General features: G+C 46.0%; 1 protein-coding gene and 2 long non-coding RNA genes across 5 annotated transcripts in view; 1 reads left to right on the top strand and 2 right to left on the bottom strand.

Moving 5' to 3' along the window:
- Positions 1 to 6,132, bottom strand: part of LYN (LYN proto-oncogene, Src family tyrosine kinase) — a 131,148-nt gene extending 125,016 nt beyond the window's left edge. For both annotated transcript variants that reach the window (XM_002758913.6, XM_008982662.5), the window contains exon 1: positions 5,864 to 6,132. The gene's annotated coding sequence lies outside the window, so the exon portion shown is untranslated. The remainder of the gene's footprint in view (positions 1 to 5,863) is intronic.
- A 116-nt stretch (positions 6,133 to 6,248) lies between these two features.
- The window catches only part of LOC108588623 (uncharacterized), a 20,232-nt gene continuing 230 nt past the window's right edge, over positions 6,249 to 26,250 (top strand). Inside the window, exons 1-4 of one of the 2 annotated variants that reach the window (XR_008477186.2) lie at positions 6,249 to 6,477; positions 9,546 to 9,777; positions 20,060 to 20,172; positions 22,996 to 23,139. This is a non-coding gene — a long non-coding RNA (uncharacterized LOC108588623). The remainder of the gene's footprint in view (positions 6,478 to 9,545; positions 9,778 to 20,059; positions 20,173 to 22,995; positions 23,140 to 26,250) is intronic. The other variant, XR_001907548.4, reaches the window with a different exon arrangement.
- LOC108588624 (uncharacterized) overlaps positions 22,272 to 26,250 on the bottom strand; it is a 19,731-nt gene continuing 15,752 nt past the window's right edge. Inside the window, exon 4 of the long non-coding RNA XR_013527840.1 lies at positions 22,272 to 22,915. This is a non-coding gene — a long non-coding RNA (uncharacterized LOC108588624). The remainder of the gene's footprint in view (positions 22,916 to 26,250) is intronic.

The raw sequence follows: 26,250 nt of genomic DNA, 5'->3' as shown, positions 1-26,250 counted from the left end.
GGCTTCTCCATTCCCCTCACCTCGTGGAGGTTAACATTTAACAGGAAGAGTGGGGGCACCCAGAGGCCCAAACACCAAGATGACGTCATTGCTTCAGGGGGAGACGCCCATCTCTCCAGTCTCACTGTGCGCTCGCCAGCGCCCAAGGTAGGCCCAAAGACTGCCCGAAGACCTCCCCACCCAACGCTTTACCAACATAGGGAGGAAGGCCGGGACTGGAAAGAAGCTTCCAACCAGTATGGTTTGGTGTCAACAGAGGAGTGAGTGAGATTTCAGATGCCCACAGAAAGGTGTGGGCAGGCAGGCAATAAGTAATTTTGTCTGAAGCATGTACTGTAGAAAGGAAATGAGAACAACTGAAAAACTCAGCTACGAAGACTTCTTCCCAATGTTCTACAACCCAAAAGCAGAGTCTATAGACCATCAAGAAACAGCCACTGAAATGCACTGAAATGGACTCTTTTTCTTTCTTTCTTTTGGAGACTAAGTTTCACTCTTGTTGCCCACACTGGAGTGCAATGGCACGATCTCAGCTCACTGCAACCTCTGCCTCCTGGGTTCAAGAGATTCTTCTGCCTCAGCCTCCGGAGTAGCTGGGATTACAGGCATGCGCCACCACGCCGCGCTAAGTTTTCTGTATTTTCGGTAGAGACAGGGTTTCTCCATGTTGGTCAGGCTGCTCTCGAGCTCCCGACCTCAGGTGATCTGCCCACCTCGGCCTCCCAAAGTGCTCAGATTACAGGTGTGAGCCACTGTGCCCAGCCTTAAATGGATTCTTTAAATGCATCTTGATTCATGCAGTTCTATAGGATGTCAGTTAAGTAGCAGCATTCTAACACTGAGCATTTACAATAAAGAAACTGACAACTTCTTCCCATACATGGTCAGCTCATGTCAATTCCTGGTTGAAGAAGCCTTTGTAAGATGATAGGGAGAGAACTGGAGAGAGCAGAAGAAGGGGGACTGGCCTGAGGGTTGATAGAGCCCAGTGAAAGAGCAATGCTATGGAAGAGTCCTATACCAAGGGAAATTATATTCCGAGTGTAAATACAGTTTTCAAGAAATAGCTCTGTGGCAAATAAGGAATGCTGACAGCTAATTTAGCAATGAGAGAAAATGAAGTATAAACAAGAAAGGCTACTACAGGCCCCTGCTCTTGTCAGCATGGATGAGCCTTTTTATACATCACCCCAAGTAATTATTTAAACTCACTCTTTGAAATTACAAGAGAGGGCTGGGCACGGTGGCTCACACCTGTAATCCCAGCACTTTGGGAGACTGAGGTGGGTGGATCACCTACGGTCAGGCTGGCCAATATGGTGAAACGCTGTCTCTACTAAAAATACAAAAATTAGCCAGGCATGGTGGCAGGCACCTGTAATCACAGCTACTTGGGAGGCTGAGGCAGGAGAATCACTCGAACCCAGGAGATGGAGGTGCAGTGAGCTGAGATCACGTCACTGCACTCCAGCCTGGGTGACGAGAGCAAAAACTCTGCCTCAAAAAATTATTTTAAAAATAAAATAAAGAGAGCCCTTCCAACTAACTTAAGCCAAATATACTGCAGTGAGGCCAGGCGCAGTGGCTCACACCTGTAATCCCAGCCCTTTGTAAGGTCAAGTTGGATGAATTACTTGGGGTCAGGAGTTCAAGACCAGCCTGGCCAACATGGTGAAACCCTGTCTCTACTGAAAATACAAAAATTATCTGGGTGTGGTGGCATAGGCTTGTAATCCCAACTACTCAGGAGGCTGAGAAAGGGAGGATTGTTTGAACCCAGGAGGCAGAGGCTGCAATGAGCTGATATTGCACCTCTGCACTTCAGGCTAGGTTGACAGAGTGAGACTCCATCTCAAAAAAATAAACAAACAAACGAAGTCCATCTCAGAAGGTCCTTGTCTTTAAACTGGCTGTTACAAAATTTCTAATCCCTCCATTGTCAGATTTGCATACCACTTTCTATACTAGGGTGTCTCCCCCAAATGAGAACTTACTCAAAATCAATTTTAGAAATGATAATGGAGTGAACTCAAAGTTTCACAATTTAAGTATCAGGAAACTAGGCAGCTGTACGAAATCTTTCAGTACTTCTGACTGGAAAAAAACCCAACAACTTCCTCTTCCATGTTCGTCTCTTCATTATCAGCCTCCATTATCGGACGGGAGGTAATGTGTATCTATACTGTGGGCCTAGAACAGTGCCTTGCACACAGCAGGTGGACACAATGGGCAGGTGTTTTAACGTGCATCCTGTGAGCCCTGTCTCCTTAATTTATGTTTTCACCTTGAATAATGCTCTCACTGATACAACAACCATTCAGGAGGCTGGTAAAGTTTATGGGGAGACACTTCCAGGAGAAGGGGGGAAAGTCCTTTTGCAAAGTATTACTCGGGTACTTCTGTATTAAACAGTGAGCAATGGATTGCCCCCCAAGACAATCACTAGAGTTGCTTGGACAGCAGCCAGAATAGGTGTCACCTTAGCAGTTACTGGAGACCACCCTTTCCCACCCCCAAGCAGGAAGCGGCGCTAAAAAGCACAGAAATTCATTTCCAGAAGACAGCTTAAGTGCCTAGCTTGATGGTGCATCTGCTGTGTCCTGAGCAGTTAGCCACTTAGTGCAGACAATTACCAAGTGATAAAACAAAATTAACTTGTGATTTCATTTTTAAAATGTTTGTTAAATGAATTATTTCTTTGCTTTTAAGCACAGATGGTCCGTGACTTAATGATTTTTCAACCTTACAAGGGAGCAAAAGCATTAGGCACTCGGTAGAAACTGTACTTTAAGTACCCATACAACCATTTCATTTTTCACTTTTAATACAGTATTTAATAAATGATATGAGCTGGTCAACACCTTATTATTAAAAAGGCTTTGTGGCAGATGATTTTGCCCAACTGTAGGCTGAGTGTTCCGACCATGTTTAAGGTAGATTAGGCTAATCTATGATGTTTAGTAGGTTACGTTTATTAAACGCATCTTCTACTTTCAGTGTTTTCAGCTTATGATTGGGTTTATTGAGACACAGCCTCATCGTAAGTTGAGAGGCATCTGTAATATAGCACCCACAGGTCCAAAGGTGGACGAGAAGAAAGTGCCAAGAAACATACCTACTATTCCTAATGGTACCACTTAACCAAGCCCATGATTTTGGACAAGCCCCTGAATCTTTTTCTGTTTCTGTCCCTCTCCATACTTATAGGAGCCACAAAAGGTTCAAATGAAATTAGAGTTCAAGAAGACTTCGGAGGCCTGAACAAGTGAAAGGTGCTAACACCTTCACCATCATCGCTAAGCAGAGCCGGGAAAGGCCTGAGGCCATCTCTGCTGTCAATATGACATTGATCAATGTCCTGACTAATGACTGTGGTGGCCTTTCAGTGTTAACACTCATCCAAGCATCATTGAGATCATCAGTAGTTGTGAGCATGGAACAATGTTCCCTGCTGTGGGCATGTATACATTGTATCCTTATTTATAAAGTTAGTATGGGTTTGTACATGGATAACATTATTTAATTTTGTTAAGTTACAACTCCACATAGTCATGTGAACCAACTGGAATCGCAGATGTTTTGGGATTTATTTCCGAAAACATATACTACAGAGAGAAGTAAAAGGCTTTCAAAGTCATTGAACAGTGCTGGACCACTTTTCTGCTAAAAGAAAGTCATTGGAGAGGTGGGGTGGGGATGGGATTACAAAGTCTCCACCTACCTTGGCAACATGAATGACTCTAAAATAATGTGGGTCAAATACCTTTGCAGGAAACATCTTAACCACCCCACATCAGGACCTCTCTTCCAGTGATAAGTAGAGAAGAGCAGTGCTGAGTGGAAATTCTCATTTAGAACACTAAATGTAAGTAACTCGGTGCTGGGTAACTTTGAGTCAACAAAGCCCCTCAAATCCCGGTTTTAGAAACCACAACAGAAAGGGCCAGTAGGCTTCAGATACCTTGGGGACCAGCTCTATTTCTTCATCTCCCTGTGTCCTCAGTTTTGCATACTGCCAGCTCACAGCAGGCCTTCATTCCTTTTTCCAAGTAATCTCAAACTGAGCACCTACTATGTACCAGGCACTGGGGCTATCATTTTGGACAAAACAGATGAAGCAGTTTTCATGGAGCTTCCACTGTAGTGGTGAAGACTATCAACCTGCAGACAGATCAGTATAACTCTGGCTGCTGCTATAAAGGAAATATTAGCTGAATAAAGGGCCCAAGTGGCTTATCCCAAATCACAGCATACTAAATGGTGGAAGAGGCCAAACTCAAGTCTCCCAGCTCCTATTTTCTCTTCCCTTATGTCTGCTGCCCTCTATCCTTCACTCAGCAAAAGCGCCATACATTTGCATCAAAAGAGGCCCAGTCACCAGAGGCTCTATGATCTAATGAAATTTCTTCAAGCCTCAAAGTGCTTACCTGCTTACCTCCAAATGAGAATGGAGGGACTAACTGGATCTCACCCTTTTCCAACAAAGCTTACTCTTTCAGAGAAGGCTTTAGTAAGTCCTGGGATCTTGCAGTACCTACTCGCCAGGACATGGCTTTAGGGGTCGGCTGTACAGAGAAAACATCCCTGCAGCCCACCAGTTTATTGGCTAGTTCTATAGGGCAAGTCAGACTACTGGCACCTGCTTTGATGCAGCAGATTCCTCACGTATTTATTAAGCAGATTTACTAATAAGGTCAGATGACTAAATTCAGACAGTAGACGTAGGTTCAAAATCACCAAGCTGCAAAGAATCAAGGAGCCTCTCTATGTGAATAGAATTTACTGCAATAAATAACAGTAACATCGTTTACAAAATGCCTAGTATGTAGTAGGGGCTTTGTTTGTACTAAACAGCCCCTGAGATATATATGCTCTCTCAAAGATGAAGAAGCCCAGAGTTCAATAATCGGTCCCCCAAAATATACAGCCAGAAAAGTGCAAGGCCTGGATTCTAAGCTGGCAAAGAAGGGCGAATTGGGGATAATTAACACACACGGGCATGCAAAGAAACGAAGACACAACCACAAGTCCACAGGGTTGGCAGGCGGTTGGAAAGTTACAAATGCACCGCAAGGAGAAGATACCACCATAGGCCCAGAGAACGCAGGAAAGTGGGAACTGACTCTTAACGCCCTTCCCCCAAGGCGAAGAAGGAAAGGCAACCCCCGAATTCTTAAAATAACTCTCGCTTCCTCTCAGCCGGCAAATGCACCGGACTGCTCCTCTGCAGGCGGAGAGGCGCCGCAGCGGGAGGGTGAGCTCCGGCCTCTGCCGCAGCCCCTCGACGTCACGCTCCTGCCGGGGGCCACCAGGGAAGGCAGCTGTCCGCGGGCCTGGGAGAGGGCGTCGGCCAAACCCCACCTCCCACTTTCTGGGGACCCAGGGTCCAGAGGGGAGACCAGATTGCACAATCGGAGGAGTCCTCTCCAGGATCCCCGCCGCGCGCCCAGTCCGCAAGGACAGGGGCTTGCCCGCGGTGCACGAGAAGCCGCCGGTGCGGGGACAGCAGCCGGTCCTCCGGCCCGCGCCGGGAAGGGCCCGCGCCGGGAAGGACCCGCGGTGAGCCCGCCCCCACGCCCTCACCTCCCATCACCCTCCTGCGCTGCTACGCGCGCGGACACCTGCGGAGCCCGAGTCCCAGCGCCCTAGCTCCCCTGGGCCGGGTCACCCGCTGGCTGAAGAGATCAGCGAGTCTTCGCCGCCAGGGCCGGAGGCGGTGCGGCCAGGAAGCTGCCGCCGGCCGCGCGGATGCCCCAGGCCCCGAGCTGACCTGCGCCCGTCACTCCGGCTGGTGGCACAGCCGCCGCCCCTGCACCCACCGCCCGCCGCCCGCGCCCACCCTGGGCTCGCGCCAAGGACTCACCCGCTCGCGGTGAAAGTTTCGGGGCGGCGGAGCTCCACGGTGACTTGAGTTCAGAGCGGGGGGCGCGACGGGGCGGCCCAGCGGGACCCGCGTAGGGGGAGGCTGCTGGCTGGGAACTCCGGACGCGCGGCGAGGGGCTGCGGGCGCGGGCTCGGGGGTGGCGCGGCCGCCCAGCTTGCCGCGGGCTGGAGGCTGCAGCTAGTCGGGCCCGGAGGCGCCACTGCCGGGGAGCTAGCGGCAGCGCGGCCCGGCGCGGCGGGAGAGGAACTGGCTGTCTCTGGGCTCGACCGAGAGGTCCCAGCTACTTCCTGGTGCTCGGATTTGCATATTGAGCCCGGAGGGCGGGGAAGTGACCGTTTGGTCCCTGCCCAAGGTTTGGGTGTTTGGTGTGGCCGTCGCGCAGGGTTTGAAGGCACAGAAACCTGGCGACTCAGCCTGCAGCTCCGGCGAGAGGAGCAGCCCGGGCCATCCTTCTGCCGGGACCGACGGACGGACAGGTCTCCGGGTAGCCTCGGCTTCGCAGGCGCATCGACGACATCTCGCGGGTCTCCTTTCCTTTCCTTCCGACCCCTCCTCAAGGTGTTAGGAAAGGGGTGTTCCCGGGAACGGAGGAGGTGAGCTCTGATCCCTTCCAACACTAGGGGGTCTGTAGAGAGAGGATGCGATGTGCCGGGTTGAGGCTCGGGGTCTCGGGCTCTTAATAATCATTACAAAGTAAGTTCCTTCAGGGTGTGCAGGGTTCAGGGCAGGCTGTTCAGGGCATTGATGGGGGAGGGGATGACATGGAGTCAAATGGCCCGGCAAGTTCTCCGTTTCTCAAAGCCTCAGTTTCCCCCCAGAAAATGGATGTAAGGATGCCTATCGTGTACTTTTCTGTACCCGGGCCGCACCGCCCGCATGCGGGAATGCTGGCTGTTACTTCGTTCCTGCTACAGCTGCATGCCGGCATGCAGGGCAGTGCTTGCAAGTAGCAGATGCCCAACCAGTATTTGCTGAAAGAATGTGTGACCGCGGGCTCAAGCTCATGTTCAACTTATCCAAGATGTAAGATTAGGCTCGGACACCATGGATACCCACGTCGAAGCCAGATTCTGTTCACTGGGATCCCAGCATTGCATTACCTTGAAGAATTTACAAGGAAGCAAATTGGACACTGTGGGAGACTTGGTCTTTGCATTAATAGCAAACATTTACAGAGGGCCTGATGGGCCAGACAGTGCCCAAAGCACTTGCTTTCCCTCTCAACAATGTTCTGAAGAGGCTGGCCCCAGCTGCAGTGCAAGAGGTCAAAGCAGCTGCCTTGTGACACAATCTGATACGGCAATCTGAGTACTAAGTTTGCAAACTTTAGTACTCCTTTCCATAGTAACGAATTCCTTAAAAGAAGAAAAGGAGGGTGGTTTATATCTGTGATGTTCACTGGTGTGTAGTTCAGTTAGTTTGCTGCTGAAGAGAAGAAGGGGTGGGTTACCCATGGGAAGGTGTGTGATTGAAACTTACCAAGAATCCTATGGAAAAAAAACAAAACAAAGCAAAACAAAAACAAAGAATCCTATGGAGTAATTCACCTGAGAGCCTATTGCCTGCTCTTTTCTTCAGAATGACCTCTCAAATATGTTAATCCTACATTCAAGTATCTATTGCTACTGATGAATCCTTAAGATCCTGGCTAAACATGAGTGGCAAATAAGAGTAGGGTTCAAAACGTTTGGTATTGGCTAATCTATCAGGAATGTCTGTCAGTGTCTTTGGTAAAATGTCTCTCCAGGTAAGGAGAGCATCATCAGGCAGACATGAACTTGATGAACCCAGCTCCCCAACTCCCAACTCCTCACACACAAGATGTCCTCACTAAGTTCATCTCTTCATTCTTATTTGGAAGAAACAATACCATGCTAATTTCCACTTCTTAGGCTGCATTTATACTTGCTGAATACTTCATTCAATCATTCTCTATATCTGTTTTTCCTTCCTAAAGTCCCATGAAAGTTCTGTTTCTCAGGAAAATTTGATTTAAAGCTCCTATTCATAGTCAACTTTTCTTTTTTTTCTTTTTTCTTTTCTTTTCTTTTCTTTTTTTTTTGAGACGGAGGTTTGCTCTTGTTGCCCAGGCTGGAGTACAATGGTGTGATCTCGGCTCACTGAAACCTCCACCTCCCGGATTCAAGTGATTCTCCTGCCTCAGCCTCCAGAGTAACTGGGATTACAGGCGCTCACCACGATGCTGGGCTAATTTTTTATATTTTTAGTAGAGACTGGGTTTCACCGTGTTGGGCAGGTGGGTCTCAAACTCCTGACCTCAGGTGATCCACCCGCCTCGGCCCCCCAAAATGCTAGGATTAAAGGCATAAGCCACTGTGACTGGCCTTGATAGGCAATGTTTCTAAGCATCTATAGCATGTACAGTATGCAACATTCTTTTCAACTAAACCTAGGTACTTTTTTTTTTTTTTTTTTAGATCTGATGGTTTTAAATAGACCTAGGTACTTTCTAACATTGTTTGCCCTTGTTTTACATGTTAGCCTTCTCTCCTCAACTACTGCAAAACTCATTTTGGAAAGGCACTGTTTTTCATATTTATCTGTTCCCCACGCTACCACCCAAAAATTATGTTGGGTGCTTTAAAATACCTCATTAATATTGAATGATTTGGCCTGGCGCGGTGGCTCACACCTGTAATCCTAGCACTTTGGGATGCCGAGGTGGGTGGATCACCTGAGGTCAGGAGTTCAAGACCAGCCTGCCCATCATGGTGAAACCCCATCTTAAAAAAACAAAAAATTGAATGATTGGTTAATTGATTGATTGACTGATTTATCTCACCAGTATTCTCTAAACTGAGCCCAGAAGGCGGTGATCAGAGGCGGGGTGCAAATCAACCAAGGCTCCTTGACAGGGTAGGTGGGCCTTTGAAGAAAGGAAGGAATAAGATGGGCAGGACAGGAGAGTGAAGTAGTGGGAATACATTAATTATGTACAGTGTATCCTCACTTTTGCAGATACCATATTTGTGAATTTACCTACTTGCTAAAATTTATCTGCAACCCCAAAATCAGTACTTGAGGTGCTGTCCCAGTCACTCATAGACATGCACATCCCACAGCAGTAAAGATCTTGAGTTGCCCCATGCACACCCTCCCAGCTGTGGTGGGAAAAGGCAATGCTGTGCCTTCTGGTATCCTTTCTGCTATCCGTTTTGTTTATGCTTTCCACACTTCTGTGCTTTTTGTTGGTGATTTTGCTGTTTAAAATGGCCCCAGGCAACTGGGTGCAGTGGCTCACACCTGTAATCCCAGCACTTTGGGAGGCCGAGGTGGGAGGATCGCTTGAGCTCAGGAGTTTAAGACCAGCCTGGGCAAAATCATGAGAACCTCCCCCCCGATAAAAAAAGAAAAAAACATGAAATAACAAAAAATAAATGGCCCCAAGCGTAGAGCAGTCTGTTGTCGCTAAGCAGCAGAGGCTGTGGTGTGCCCACTGGAGAGGCGCCCTGCTGGCAGGAGCTACTGTTCACCTGCTGTGAACTCAATGTTAATAAATCAGCCATATATTAAATAAGGTGTCCATCAAACAGAAACACACACAGAGTAAGGTTCTGTATTAATCATAATGTAATGAAAATGTTGTGTCCAGAGACTCACAGGAAACTAAGAACTAATGGCTCGGTATTCACTAATTCAGTGTTCACAGTGACCGTAGAACGTAACTACTGAAAATAATGGGATGCGACAGCATACAGGAACATGTCATCATCCACGTGGGAAAACGAAATATCTGACCTCCAGGAACTTCTCCATTAGCACCGGCATGATCATCTCATCCACGATCCATGGCGCTTGAGGCTGGGATAAGTCACTCTGCTCACCTGCTCATGTCCACCCATCTGTGCTGCAGCCTGTCCTCCTGCCACTGTGTGAGCTGCCCCTGCTGCCTCTTCTACTCTTCTTCCATCCAACTCTTGCAAACTTGGCCACAGACCTCACTACCAAGTAGCAAATAATACAGAGCGGTGGTGCTCAACCCTGGCAGCACATTAGAATCACTTGAGCTGCCCAGGCTCCATGCCCAGGCTCTAACTAGACCAGTTAAATCAAAGTCTTTGGGGGCTGGGGATGGTGAGGGGAACCCCCATTATCAGAGACTGAAAACCTGGCCAGGTGGTTCCAATGAGCCGCCAAGTCTGGGAACCACTGGTAGAGCGTGCTCTGCCCTCCCCTAGCCTGGAGCTCACCTCTCTGAACAATGTCCACCTTCCTCAAGCCCTCACACCCCCAGGTCCCCTGTCGTTAAGAGAGTAGCATGTGGCCTGTCACAGTGGCTCACACCTGCAATCCCCTTTGGAAGGCTGAGGCAGGTGGATCACCTAAGGTCAGGAGTTTGAGACCAGCCTGGCCAATGTGGTAAAACCCTCTCTCTACTAAAAATACAACAATTAGCCTGGTGTGGTGGCTCACACCTGTAGTCCCAGTTAGTTGGGAGGGCGAGGCAAGAGAATTGCTTGAACCAGGGAGGCAGAGGTTGCAGTGAACTGAGATCACGCCACCGTACTCCAGCCTGGGTGACAAAAGTGGACTCGTTCTCAAAAAAAGAAAAAGAAAGAAAGTAGAAAATAGCATGGATATATGCCTATGTGTGAGGGGTAAAGTGGTAAGGACTGAGAATATGAAACTTGTATTACCTGGGAAAATGTGTGACTTTAGCACAAGTGATTATAGATTCAAGGACATTAATAAAGAAAAACAAAAAATGTTAAGAATTATTTTAGGCTACAGAAAAATTTTAATAACTGTATGAAATATTATTTATAGATAAATTGCCACAAAGCAGATTTTTTTTAAATGGTTATCCAGGCCGGGCGCAGTGGCTCATGCCTGTAATCCCAGCACTTTGGGAGGCCGAGGCGGGTGAATCACGAGGTCAAGCGATCGAGACCATCCTGGTCAACATGGTGAAAACCCCATCTCTACTAAAAATACAAAAAAATTAGCTGGGCATGGTGGCGCGTGCCTGTAATCCCAGCTACTCAGGAGGCTGAGGCAGGAGAATTGCCTGAACCCAGGAGGCGGACGTTGCGGTGAGCCGAGATCCCGCCATTGCACTCCAGCCTGGGTAACAAGAGCAAAACTCCGTCTCCAAAAAAAAATGGTTATCTAATATTAACAGGTATTACACGGAGAAAGTATTTATGGTCAACTAGGGTTGGCAACTTTTTGAGTTGAAACAGTCTCACCAAGCTCCTTGTAACATAGTGATGTCGCTGTCAATCTCCATGAAGGGGCTAAGTGTGTTTTTGTCCCAACTCCTATACCCAGGTCATGGATTTGCTGAAAGCTGCACCTGGGACCAGCTGTCAAGCAGAAAACACAGCTTCTCATTTTTTTTAGATGGGGTTTCACCATGTTGGTCAGGCTGGTCTTGAACTCCCGACCTCAGGTAATCTGCCCACTTTGGTCTCCAAAGTGCTTGAATTACAGGCGTGAGCCACCACGCCTGGCCTGCTTCTCATGTTAATAGAGATCTCTCAGAGCCACCAAGCTGGCCGTTGTTTCATCATCACCCTAAACTAAATTCAGAAATGCTGAATGTTCATACACTGTAAGACCGTAAGACAGCTGAGAGCAGGCAGGAACGTCACTGTCACCTGGTGCTAGCAGAGCTCCTGGAACTGTGGTCTCTGATGTGCTCCTGGCTTGGTCACTGGCATAGGCATGGCAGCAAAATAGTTTGTTTTTTTTAAATGTGTTTTATTATTAGTAGTATTATTGTGATTGAGATGGTGTTTTGCCCAGGCTGGAGTACAATGGCACAATCTCAGCTCACTGCAACCTCCGACTCCCGGGTTCAAGGGATTCTCCTGCCTCAGCCTCCTGAGTAGCTGGGATTACAGGTGTACACCACCATGCCTAGCTAATTTTGTATTTTTAGAAGAGATAGGGTTTCCCCATGTTGGCCAGGCTGGTCCCACCTCCTGACCTCCGGTGATCCACCTGCCTCGGCCTCTCAAAGTGCTGGGATAGCAAGTGTGAACCACTGTGCCCAGCCAACAGCAAAATAGTTTAAATTGTGAACAGGAAAGTGTCGCATGTGGGTGCCTACACTTCTTTCCCAGTATGAGAGCAAACACAGCCTCCTTCCTTGAGCCTTACATCACTCTTTGGGGATGGAGCTTATCCAGAGTAACCTTTCATGATGAATCATCAAGGACCCTTCCGGGTCTAGTCAAGGCCATTGCCTCTCATTTCCTCCTTGTCTATGTGAGGCAGACTATGGTTCCATTCACTCATCACCTCCTGTGTGCCAGGAACAAGATGGGGTCCCATATACAATTCTACAAAAGCAGTTTGGTAACAGCAGTCAGGTGAAGATGGAGCCGGATGAGGATGTTTGTGTAATGTTGATAATGATTTTATGTTCTGGTAACATCGTCTGCCTTGTTTGACGATGTGTTGTTTTCATCTAAGTACATGTTTGGTTTGGTGGCCATCTTGGATGTCCAGTTTCTGTCGACGGTTTTTTTTGTGGGGTTTTTTTGTTTGCTTGTTTTTGAGATGGAGTCTCACTCTGTCACCCAGGCTGGAGTGCCCTTGGCTCACTGTAACCTTCACCTCCCAGGTTCAAGCACCTCTCCTGCCTCAGCCTCCTGAGTAGCTGGGATTAACAGGCATTTGCCACCACACACAGCTAATTTTTTGTATTTTTAGTATAGATGGAGTTTCACCATGGTGACCAAGCTGGTCTCAAACTTCTGACCTTAAATGATTCACCTGCCTCAGCATCCCAAAATGCTGGGATTACTGCATTGAGTCACTGCACCCAGCCTGTCTATGTTGCTTTTGAATAATCCAATACGGCTTCTAGTTTTTGGCCTGGTAGGAGGCATTGGCTGAATCCCTCCTAGTTCTCAAGCCTCATAGCATGATGTAGTTAGTACCACTTCTTGCATGTGCCCAGCATTGCTGTGAGATGAGAGGTATTTTACAGAAATCAACAGAAACCTTTCAGAGCCACCAAGCTGGTCGTTGTTTCAACATCACCCTAAACTGAATTCAGAAATGCTGGGTGTTCATACCCCATACGACAGGTCGAATTATGGGTGAAGAGGTGTAGGTATGCTTTAATATGAACCTCATTGGCTAGTTTTCCCAGAGTGCATCAGACCAGCAAGCTAGTGATGCCGTGTGCCCAGCTACAGTGCGAAGGACACCTCAATGGCTTATTTCACCTATTTCACCTTATTTCACCTCCGGAAAAGTCCGGAAAATGCAGAGCATTGCTCCAGGTGACTCAGTAAAATCTCAGCCCCCCTCTACAAGGCAGAGCTCATCCCAGGGTGGGCTATGGTTTTCTCCAACTCTGGGCATGTCCTTTTGTTAATCTGAATGGTTTATATGTGTGTCTATTCCTCGGAAGTCCTGTTTATCTTGATTAGTTATTGTTAAGCTCCAAGAATACCACTATCCTAAAAATACGACTGTCCTATGACATAGAGTATTTGGTTCTTAATTAGAGATTCTTCAAATCAGATTGTGGACAGAATGCAAAGTTATAAGAGGAAAAAATTGCACTCATAAAGTCAAAATTTAAGGCTGTATTCATTTACCTTCCAAACCAGCAGAAGAGTTTTGACTGAACTGATGTGATTTTGAACCTGAATTGCTTGTCTACATGGCCCAAGGATGTCAGAAGCGGCTCGTTCTGTACCCGTGATTGCTGGATAAACTACACTCAACGGGACTCTGTTTGCTTATCTATAAAATGAGCCATATCTAGCTGGCACAGGTGCTCGGAAGGCAGCCAAGTGACCCAGTGTTCCGAATCTGCAGAGAAAAGAGATGGCATGAGGTGGAGGAGGAGCTGGAAGGAGGAGTAGGAGGTTGGCTAATACTATGAGTATACATGATATTGAGAGTATTTTAGGGCCGGGCGCGGTGGCTCATGCCTGTAATCCCAGCACTTTGGGAGGCCGAGGCGGGTGTATCACAAGGTCAAGAGATCGAGATCATCCTGGTCAACATGGCGAAACCCCGTCTCTACTAACAATACAAAAAAATTAGCTGGGCATGGTGGTGCGTGCCTGTAATCCCAGCTACTAAGGAGGCTGAGGCAGGAGAATTGCCTGAACCCAGGAGGCGGACGTTGTGGTGAGCCAAGATCGCGCCATTGCACTCCAGCCTGGGTAACAAGAGCGAAACTCCGTCTCAGAAAAAGAAAAAAAGAGAGAGAATATTTTAAGGTGGCTCAGGCCATACCAACAAACGCATTTATGCCTTTGTTTTCACTAACTGCCTCCCTTGACCTTCATCCTCACACAGCCGAGTCTTACCCATCTTTCAAGGACAGTGCAAATGCCACCTCACTGAGGAGGCCTTCTCCAGACATAGCACGTCTCTTTCTCCCTTGAAATCCCACAGAAAGGTCAGGCGTGATGACTTACACCTGTAGTCTCAGCACTTTGGGAGGCAGAGGCAGGAGGATCACTTGAGCTAAGGAATCAGAGACCAGCCTGGACAATATGGTGAAACTCCATCTGTACAAAAAATACTGAAGGCTGAGTGCCATGGCTCATGCCTATAATCACATCACAGCACTTTGGGAGGCTGAGGCCGGTGGATCACCTGAGGTCAGGAGTTTGAGACCAGCCTGGCAAACATGGTGAAACCTGTCTCTAATAAAAATACACAAAACCTAGTTGAGCTTGGTGGTGCATGCCTGTAATCCCAGCTATGCAGGAGATGGAGGCAGGAGAATTGCTTGAACCTGGGAGGCGGAGGTTGCAGTAAGCAGAGATCTTGCCACTACAAGATCCAGCTTAGGTGACACAGCAAGACTCTGTCTAAAAAAATAAATGAATACCACAGAAAGTGATGTCTAGTTCTTGTTGACACTTGTCAGTTTATACCTTTATTCTAGTATTGTTATTTATCCACACAGGGTTCTTTTTTTTTTTTTTTTTTTTTGAGACAGAGTCTCACTCCATCACCACAGGCTGGAGTGCAGTGGTACAATCTCAGCTCACTGCAACCTCTGACTCCCAGGTTCAAGCAATATTCCTACCTCAACCTTCTGAGTAGCTAGGATTACAGGCACACGCCACCACACCCGGCTAATTTTTTTTTTTTTTTTGAGACAGGGTTACGCTCTTGTTTCCCAGGCTGGAGTGCAATGGCGCGATCTCGGCTCACCGCAACCTCCGTCTCCTGGGTTCAGGCAATTCTCCTGCCTCAGCCTCCTGATTAGCTGGGATTACAGGCACGCGCCACCATGCCCAGCTAATTTTTTGTATTGTTAGTAGAGACAGGGTTTCACCATGTTGACCAGGTTGGTCTTGAACTCCAGACCTCAAATGATCTTCCTGCCTTGGCCTCCAAAAGTGCTGGGATTACAAGCATGAGCCACTGCGCACAGCCTTAAATGTACCTTTTTATTAGTCGGGGCTCTCCAGAGAAACAGAATCAATAAGAGACATCTCTATAACTATCTCTCTGTCTATTTGAAAGTGAGAGATTTATTCTAAGGAATGGACTCGTGATTCTGGGGGCTAATGAGTCTGGAATCTACAGTGCAAGCAGCAGGCTGGAGACCTAAGGCTGAGTTTATGTTGCAGCTCAAGTTCAAAGGTAGTCTACTGACAGACTTCCCTTTTCTTTATAGAACCTCAGTCTTTTTCTCTTAAAACCTTTAGCTGAGTGGATGGCATCCATGGCCGTTATGCAGGGTAATCTGCTTACCTAGTATTTGTTGAATTAAATGTTAATCTCATCTACAAAATACCTGATCTGCCCACAAACACATGGGCAGAGACTTTGGGGTTTGTGGTGTTTAGAGCATGGCCTGGGAAGGTTGATGAGCTCCAGGAGAACACAAACCCACAGACTCCTCTCCTGATGGGAGGGCCTAGGCAGATCAGGGCCCTTTACGAAGTAGGGAATGGGGCCAGGGTTCTTCTTACTAAGCTCCAGGAATGGGGCACAGTCGCACCAGCTTCTCTTGTTGGGCATGAGAACCTGAGATTCCAAGAGCTTCAGTGACATGCCTCAGGGACTTAGCTCATTCGGCTCAGAACAAGCACCACCACTGCCATTTTTACGGGTTAAAAATCGTTGAACCATCACCAGGCGCGGTGGCACATGCCTATAGTCCCAGCTACTCTGGAGGCTGAGGCTGGAGAATCACTTGAGCCCAGGAGTTCTGGGCTGTCGTGCGCTATGCCGATTGGGTGTCCGCACTAAGTTCGGCATCAATATGGTGACCTCCAGGGAGCGGGGGACCACCAGGTTGCCTAAGGAGGGTGAACCGGTCCAGGTCGGAAACGGGGCAGGTCAAAACTCCCGTGCTGATCAGTAGTGGGATCGCGCCTGGGAATAGCCACTGCACTCCAGCCTGGGCAATTCTAAAAAAAAGGTTTGAACATTGGCAAATGAACATGGTTCAACATAGTACATAAGTATTGTACTTAATGCTAAATGTATTTTTATTATAAATATAAGACAATCTTTCAATAAGCTCCCTGAGAAAATAAAAACAAAATCTTGACAAAAGTAGATGAAGATGAAATGTAATTACTCTGTAATCTGTCTTGGGGCTTAGTAAGTGAAAAAATAACTTTGCACCAATAGAGATGTGGTCAGGAACATGGAAACACAACTTCTGACTTGGTTTAAACTCCTACCTCTTACCTTTTCTGGTCTTGGTGGTTTTTCTTTGTTTTTTGTTGTTGGTGGTGGTGGGTGGTTATTTTGAGATAGAGTCTTGCCCTGTCACCCAGGCTGGAATGCAGTGGTGTGATCTCGGCTCACTGCAACCTCCACCTTCCGTGTTAAAGAGATTCTCCTGCCTCACCCTCCCAAGTAGCTGGGACTACAGGCACATGCCATCACGCCCGGCTAATTTTTGTATTTTTAGTAGAGATGGGGTTTTGCTGTGTTGGCCAGTCTGGTCTCGAACTCCTGACCTCAGGTGGTCCGCCCGCCTCGGCCTCCCAAAGTGCTAGGATTACAGGTGTGAGCCACCGCGCCAGGCCTGATCTTGGTGGGTTTTAAGGCTTTGGTTGGGGCCACACAGATGGATTTTGTTTAAGTGGTTGGAATGCTTGGGCTGCAAAGAAACAAGGAGTAAGATGGTAGTTGTAATCATATTGGGGTAAAAGAAACTAGTATTTTACAAATTATTTTAGAATGCATTATTTCAACAATCTTGATAAATCTATGCGGTCGAGAGGGTAGATGTGATTTCCACCCAGTTTTTCAACCACAGAGAAAGTAACATTTATTTTGTGTGAGGATTACATGACGTACATGTAACGTGTAACATGCATGTCATTTAGTCCTCAAAGCCACACCAGTGTGGCTATTCTGTCCCTCATTTTACAGATGAAATTGTAAGACTTGCTCAAGGTCACATAGCTAGTGAATGAGGAGCTGTGCCTCAATTCAGGCCTCCTGAGCCAGAACCAGGGAGCTTCCCAGCAGTCTCTGTGCCATCATTCAAAGGCAAGCCACCTCATCTCTCCTCTCTACCTCGCATGCAGGTGGCACATGGCCACATCCCAAGTCAGGTTTCACAGGCATATCCAAAAGGATCCTGAGCTTTGAAAGTTGAGGACACACCCTTGCCCACCTTTGCATTCCTGTGCCTGGCTCAGTGCCAGGCACAAAAAATGTCCAGTGAATGTCTGTTAGATGAATGGATTTTTTGATATATTAAAGATTATTTTTAGCCAGTTATGGTGGCTCATACCTGTAATCCCAGCACTTTGGGATACTGAGGTGGATGGATATGAGATCAGGAGTTGGAGACCAGCCTGACTAACATGGTGAAACCCTGTCTCTACTAAAAATACAAAAATTAGCTGGGGGTGGTGGCAGGTGCCTGTAATCTCAGCTACTCAGGAGGCTGAGGCAGGAGAATTGCTTGAACCTGGGAGGCAGAGGTTGTAGTGAGCCGAGATTGTGCCATTGCACTCCAGCCTGGGCAACAGAGCAAGACTCTATCTCAAAAAAAAAAAAAAAAAAAAAGATTAATTTTATAAACAAAATATTTTATGGTTTTATAAATTGATTAAAGCCTAAGTTCTCTAGGGTGTCAGCCAGCCACAAAAATAAACTTTCTTTGAGTAAAAGAATATTGTATAGAAATTATAAGATCTCAGTGCCAACCCTAGTTCCACCATGTATTAGCTGTGAAATCCAGATCTGCTCATTTTTTAGAGGAGGGGTTGGCCCTGCTGGCATCTGTAGTAACCTCCAGGCCTCAAATGCTATACTTCCTCGGGGAACACCGAGTGTGAGGACTTTCATTGCCAGTTCAGGGCATTTTACCTAAGAAAATGATTCACTGTGACCTGGAGCAATGACTTGGGCAGTGTAAAGAAGCAATTTTGCTTAGGTCATTTCCAGAGCTGCTTGTCAATAAGGAAAAACACTTGAGAGGTATCTGCACACAAAAGCAGTGGTAAGAAGATTGCCAGCATGGAAAAGGGTAAACCTCCACCAACCTTTATAAGCCATTCCAACTAGATACCTGCGCTAAACACAAGAACACCCTACAATGACTAGAGAACTAACATGAAATCTTCTAAAGTTTCTATTTTTTTTTTTTCTTTTGTTTTTCTTTTTAAAAGGTGGGGTTTTACCATGATGGCCAAGCTGATCTTGAACTCCTGACCTCAGGTGATCCACCCACCTCGGCCTCCCAAAGTGCTAGGATTACAGGCATGAGCCACCATACCCAGCCAAGTTTCTTTAACTAAGAACATTTTGTAATCTGAACCTGAAAAGTTAGAATACTGCTAAAATATATGGCTGAATAAGGCACATTTCTGATAAAGTACAAATAGTTGTAAGAGATTATTTTTCGAGCCGGGCACGGTGGCTCACGCCTGTAATCCCAGCACTTTGGGAGGCCAAGGCAGGTGGATCACAAGGTCAAGAGATCAAGACCAGCCTGGTCAACATGGTGAAACCCTGTCTCTACTAAAAATACAAAAAATTAGCTGGGCATGTCTCTACTAAAAATACAAAAGATTAGCTGGGCATGGTGGCACGTGCCTGTAATCCCAGCTACTCAGGAGGCTGAGGCAGGAGAATTGCCTGAACCCAGGAGGCGGAGGTTGCGGTGAGCCGAGACCATGCCATTGCACTCCAGCCTGGGTAACGAGCAAAACTCGGTCTCAAAAAAAAAAAAAAAAAAAAAAAAAAAGATTATTTTTCAATTTTAACTTATCCCTTTGGTGGTACCCAGTTTTTAACCCCAAGAGAAAGGTGTCCCAGAGAGATGGGCTCAGGATATGATTGAGAACTAATGAAATAAACTATAGTAATCCAATTCCTTAGGCTAAACACAGATTGAGGGGGACAAAATTCAAATTTTAGGACAATGTATTAAAATAAGTTAAACAGGTCATGCTATATGAGATGACATATGTGTCACTTAAGTATGAAAACAGGAATAAGAAATGGGGGCCCCTGAGAAGGCTTTATTGGAAGCAGCCGGAGGCTTCAGGCCAAGTTTCTGAGCAGCAGGTTTTAAGTCCAAGGCAATCATTGGCAAAGTTCTCCTGTCGAGAAGCAGGGATTTCCAAGCCATTACATGTGTTCTGAAAATTGGACTGTTTCCAGCTTTTTTATTAATTTACACATTTTGCATGCCTGGCATTGTACTAATCGAACAGTGGCCTAACCAACATAAATAATATTGAATTCGTTAATAACTAGCTGCAGGGTTGGTGATAAAATGGAAGTAAGTGAAAGCTACAAATATCGGCTGGGCTCAGTGGTTCATGCCTGAAATTTCTGTATGTGTACTCAGGAGGCTGAGGTGGGAGGATTGCTGAAGCCCAGAAGTTCGAGACCAGCTTGGGCAATATGGCGAAACTCATGTCTACTAAAAAAAATTAGCCAGGTGTGGTGGCACAGGCCTGTAGTGTAAGCTACTTGGGCAGCTGAGGTGAGAGGACCACTTTAGACCACTTTGAGGAAGTGGAGGTTGCAGTGAGCTGAGGTCGTGCCACTACACTCCAGTCTTGGTGTCAGAGTGAAACCCCATCAAGAAGAAAGAAAGAAAGAGAGAAAGAGAAAAAGAAAGAAAGAAAATGAGAGAAAGCTGCAAACATCAGAGACCCTTTCTGTACACAGTTATGCTGCATTTGTCACACAAAGCTCTTAGATGTCACTTTTTTGTTTGTTTGTTTGTTAAAGCGACAGGATTCCAGCCTGGGCAACATGGAGAAACCCTGTCTCTACTAAAAATGCAAAATATTAGCTGAACATGATTGATGTGAACCTGCAGTCCAGCTACCCAGGAGGCTGAGGTGAGAGAACTACTTGATCCTGTGGGATTGAGGCTGCAGTGGGCTGTGCTCATCCCCCACTACACTCTAGCCTGGGTGACAGAGTGAGCCCCTGTCTCAAAAAAGGAAAAGAAAAAGGCAGGGCGCAGTGGCTCACGCCTGTAATCCCAGCACTTTGGGAGGCCGAGGTGAGTGGATCACAAGGTCAGGAATTCAAGACCAGCCTGGCCAACTTAGTGAAACCCCGTCTCTATGAAAAATAAAAAATAAAAATAAAAAAATAGCCAGATGTGGTGGCCAGGCACCTGTAATCCCAGCTACTCTGGAAGCTGAGGCAGGAAAATCACTTGAACATAGTAGGCAGAGGTTGCAGTGAGCAGAGATCACACCATTGCACTCCAGCCAGGGTGACAATGTGAGATTCCATCTCAAAAGAGAAAGAGAGAGAGATCTTGCTCTATTGCACAGGCTGGAGTGCAGTCGCATGATGACTGGTTTCACTGTAACTTTCAGCTCCTTGACTCAAGGAATCCTCCTGCTCAGCTTCCTAAGTAGCTAGGACTACATGCATGTGCCACCATGCCTAGCTAATTTTTGTAGAGGCAGGGTCTGGCTATGATGCTCAGGCTGGTCTCAAATTCCTGGGCTCAAGCTGTCCTACCACCTAGGCCCCCCCAAAATGCTGGGTTTATAGGCATGAGCCACCAACGCAGCCTTTTTAACCCCAGAGCTGTTGATCCTCCGGTCTCCACATGCTTGCTTCTTTTCATTACATGCCAAGTACAATACGTGCTCTACGTTGTTGTATTTTCTTCTCACACAATGCTTTGTAATTGATATTGTTCATTCCTGGGTTGCAGAGGAGGAAGTAAAGCTCAGAGAAGTAACTCGCCCAATATCAAACAGCCAGTAATTGTCAGGAAAAATAATTCTCAAATTCAAGTATTGCCTTTACGTGAAATATTAATATCTTTATGTAATTTAATCTAGGTGAACTGATGATGTGTTCATCCTTTAGCCTATGGATTAGAGTGGGGAATGTAACTTTCTGCTATGAAATAAAATGCTTAAGAAATTTGAGAACACTTCTGAAAATGAAGTTCAACCTAATTCGTTAATGTTTTCTAATAGTCTTTGTCATCAGTAGCTAAAGAAACCACTAATTTAGGCCGGATGCGGTGGCTCACGCCTATATCCCAGCACTTTGGGAGGCCGAGGCGGGTGGATCACGAGGTCAAGAGATCGAGACCATCCTGGTCAACAAGGTGAAACCCCATCTCTACTAAAAATACAAAAATTAGCTGGGCATGGTGGTACGTGCCTGTAATCCCAGCTACTCAGGAGGCTGAGGCAGGAGAATTGCCTGAACCCAGGAGGCGGAGGTTGTGCTGAGCCGAGATCGCGCCATTGCACTCCAGCCTGGGTAACAAGAGCGAAACTCCGTCTCAAAAAAAAGAAAAAGAAAAAGAAAAAGAAACCACTAATTTAATTCTTTAAGCAAAACAAAAATAATAATTCATTAATTTGTTAGTTATTTCTTCTTTCTGTACATGTTAGCTGACTTTTGCCTTGGTCTTGCAAATCCTCAACCACTGACTGACAGCCCAGTAAGCTGTTGCCTATTTATCTGATAATTCTCTCACCATTCTATTGGGAAGCAACAAAAAATCATTTTAAAATCAATATGAGAACTCTGAGTAAAATAGCATATTACCAAAACAAAAGTATATACCCGTTAGCTTTTTAGGAAGTTTCCATTTTCCCATTAAAAAACAAAAAACTAAGAGTCAAAACCAATGTCAAAAGCGGGAGTGAGAGGTGAGAAGAGCACAAATGAACAAAAACCATAGAAAGAGGATTTGTGCTCTAAAATAAAAATCGAGTTTGCAGGGATTTTATCGGAAATGCTAGTCCTTCAACAGTGCCTTTAAAATTCTTTCTTTTGATGTAAAATTACGACTATAATTATAATGTTTTAGTCTTTGGCTAAAATTTGGTTGCCTTTGCATCTCATGCAGAACCAAAAGAAAAAACTAGAAGCATTGGAAAAACTGCACAGCGAGTACAGGATGTCCTGTTGCATTTATCTGAGTAGACAGACCCATGACTCACTATAAAACTTGACACATCGGAAATGGTTTTATTGTGCACAGTCCTTTTCTCTTCATAACTATTAAACACATAGATTTGAGGATAACGAGATCCATTTGTCCAAATATAAAGGTATCTGCTCTAATTCTTTTTGAAGTGAGAAGTTAATTGTACACAATGATAGCGCAGAAAGTATATGCGGCATCCAGTCAAACCTTGTCTCAGAATCTCAGAAACTCTCGTCATCACCCCTGCTTAAATTGATGATAACAAATGATATGAGGAAGATGTCTCTTGATCGAATTGATATGTTTTACATTGTTTGGCAAAGTCGGGGTAGCACTTACTCTATTGAAAAACCTCTTTACGGGAGGCTGAGGCAAGAGAATCCCTTGAACCTGGGAGGCGGGGGTTGCAGTGAGCCGAGATTGCACCACTGCACTCCAGCCTGGCGACAGAGCGAAACTGTCTCAAAAAACGAAAAGAAAGAAAGAGAGAATGAGAGAAAGAGAAAGAAAGAAAGACCTCGTTAGCCTTGAGCCAAACGAAAGTGATATATTGCAAAAACTTACCAGTAATCTAATAAGAAGAGCAGCTTCACATAAAAAGGGATGGCAACTGTTTCTCATTGTGATAAAGCAAAACAAATTCCATGCATTCAATTTTCCGAATCCTTTAAAAAACAAAATAAAATGAAGAATACATACATCTATTCTCTTCCTCTTTTTTTTTTTTTTTTTACCTTTTTTTCAGAGACAGGACCTTGCTCTGTCACCCAGGCTGGACAGCAGTGGCGCAATCATAGCTCACTGCAGTCTGCAACTCCCAGACTCAAGCGATTGTCTGACCTTAGCCTCCTGAGTAGCTAGGACAACAGGTGTGCACCACCATACCCAGGTATTTTTGTTTGCTTTCAATTTAATTTAATTATTTTTTGAGATGGAGTCTCATTCTGTGGCCCAGGCTGGAGTGCAGTGGCATGATCTTGGCTCACTGCAACCTCCACCCCCCAGGTTCCCCGTTCAAGCTATTCTCCTGCCTCAGCCTCCTGAGAAGCTGGGATTACAGGCATGTGCCACCGCATCTGGCTAATTTTTGTATTTTTAAATAGAGATGGGAGTTCACCATGTTGGTCAGGATGGTCTCAAACTCCTGACCTCATGATCCACCTGCCTCAACCTCCCAAAGTGCTGGGATTACAGGCATGAGCCACCCCGCCTGACCAATTTAACTTAATTTTGGATTTTTTGTAGAGACTGTGTCTCCCTATGTTTCCTAGACTGATCTCAAACTCCTGGCTTCAAGTGATTCTCCTGCCAAAGTTCTGGGATTATAGTGTGCCTGGCGGCTTTTTTTTTTTTTTTTTTTTTTTTTGAAAGGGAGTCTCACTCTGTCCTCTGTTGCCTGGGCTGGAGTGCAGTGGTGTGATCTCAGCTCACTGCCCACCTTCTAGGGTTCAAGTAATTCTCCTGCCTCAGCCTCCCAAGTAACTGGGATTACAGGTGCACGCCACCACACCTGGCTAATTTTTGTATTTTTAGTGGAGACAGGGTTTCATTATGTCAGCCAGGCTGGTCTCAAACTCCTGACCTCAGGTGATACACATGCCTTAGCCTCCCAAGTGCTATAATAATAGCCTCCTATAATCCCAAAGTGCTGGGATTATAGACGTGAGCCACCATGCCCAGCGTCTTTATTTATTTATTTTAATATCAGTTTACACTATCTTATATAGGAAGCCTAAAATGTCTCCTCTGCGTAAATACTTCCCAGTTACCTTAGCTCAAATGATCATTCTCCTTTCAGTGTACATTTACTGCCAAACAACTCTTTAAAAAAAAGAAACAAATGATTGAACAAAGAAAGATTTCCCTTAGTCAAAGGAAAAGAAACAATTTAACAAGGAAAGATTTCCCTTAGTCACGGAGATTGTTAAATGATAAAATTTAGTCCTAGTTTCTTCCATTTTTCATATGTCAATATTTGTGTGCATGTGTTTGTGTGTGAGTACAGGGATGTGTGTGTGTGTGTAGAGCATGTGTAGGGATGGTATTTGTATGTGTGTAGATAAGTGGTATTTTGTGTGCAAATACAGGTATGTGTGCAGAGCTGTGTGTATGGAGTGTGTGTATAGGGATATATATGCACACGATAGGTGTGTGTAGGATACCTCTGTGGGTAAGGGGGTATGTGTGTGCACAGGACTGTGTTGTAAGGTGTTTATGTGTGTAGTGGAATGCTGGCATGCAAGGATGTGTATGGGAGGCATTATATGCAGGTATACAGATTTGAGTGCATGCAGATACCAGTGTATGTGTGTGTATAGGGAGTGTAATGTCTGGGAAGGAAGTTTTGAAAAGTGGGCCAGCCTGATCACCTGAGGTCAGCAGTTCAAGACCAGCCTGGCCAACATGGTGAAACCCCATCTCTTTTTTGTTTTGATTTGATTTGTTTTGTTTTTTATAGAGATAGGGTTTTTATAGAGATGAACTACCGCCCATCTCTACTAATAATACAAAACATTAGCTGGGCGTGGTGGTGCCTGCCTGTAGTCCCAGCTGCTTGTGAGGCTGAGGCAGGAGAATCGCTTGTTCCTAGGAGGTGGAGGTTGCAGTGAGCTGAGATTGCGCATTGCACTCCAGCCTGGGTGACAGGAGCAAACTTCTATCTCCAAAAAGACCAAAACAAAAAACAAAAAAAGAAAAATGGGCCAGTCATGGGGAGGGATTGAGATGAAATTAGAAAATAAAGGCAACAGGTGGGAAGCCAGATTATGCAGTCTTTGATACCGAGGCAAGGAATTGACACATCATTTAATGAGCAGTAGAGAGTCACTGCAGGTGGCTGGCAGGGGCAGGGAGGGGAACTGATTATCAGAATTGCTGTGGGGCATCACTAGGGTTGCACTATTGCACTATTCCTGGACATTGAGGAGCTGGATTTCGTGGGTTGGGGTTCATAAGACTGGCCTGAGGATTAAATTAGATACTATGCATAAAGGACTTACCATAGCGGCTCATGGGAATTTTTCCAAGGAGAAGGAGAGGAGGTAGAAGGGAAGAGGAGAAAACACAGGGACTTGCAAGGAATGCTTCATTTGGGCAGAAAAAGAGGAACTTCGCATTCTGTTTTCAACCTTTCAATCTATTCCTGTGTCTAATTCAGCCTCAGCATCTAAATCCCTCTAGTCTGCATGGAATAATACTCTCAACATAACTCAGACTCAAGGAACTCCAGAAGGGAAGGAAATGCCTTTCTATTCATGTGGCATGGCACTCGGTGCCCATCTTAGGTGGAGTCTTGTCCACCTAGACTTTGTCTTCCAGCCATGGCAGGTAAGGGGCGGCTCACTGATCGAGGGGGCAGACGCAAATACATCTGCAGGACAAAGAGCCGGGCTCCACAACTTCACATCAGTCCTATGTGCAAAATGAAATAAAAAGAAACAATGACAGCTGTGTGATGTATCGTATCAGGATAAGGATAAGGGTATGTTTGTCCACAGGAAATGGACTGCAGTTCCTCTGATTTCTATTGTATGCTCTTATAGGAGTTACTTTGTCTTTTACCCATTGTTGTGGACTGAGTGTTGGTATTGCCTCAAAGCTCATGTATTGAAATCCTAACCCCAGTGTAATGGTATTAGGAGGTGGGGCCTGGGGAGGTGATTTAGGTCATGAGGGTGGAGCCCCTCATCAATGGGATTAGTGCCCTGATGAATGAGACTTTACTGGGTGTGGTGGCACACACCTGTAATCCCAGCACTTTGGGAGGCCAAGGTAGAAGGATTGCTTGAGCCCAGGAGTTCTAGTCTAGCCTGGGCAACATGGTGAGACCTTGTCTCTATAAAAAATCATAAAATGAGGCAGGAGGATTGCGTGAGCCCAGGAAGTCGAGGCTGCAGTGAACCATGATTGCAGTGGGAATGAGCCACTGCATTCCCACCTGGGTGACAGAACTAGACCTTGCCTCAGGAAAAAAAGAAAAGAAACAGACCTGAGAGCTCTC

Source organism: Callithrix jacchus, chromosome 16 (assembly GCF_049354715.1).
Source record: "Callithrix jacchus isolate 240 chromosome 16, calJac240_pri, whole genome shotgun sequence".
Classification (NCBI taxonomy): Eukaryota; Metazoa; Chordata; class Mammalia; order Primates; family Cebidae; genus Callithrix; species Callithrix jacchus.
Note: the sequence above shows the minus strand (reverse complement) of the source record. Positions and strands in the feature narration are given on the sequence as shown.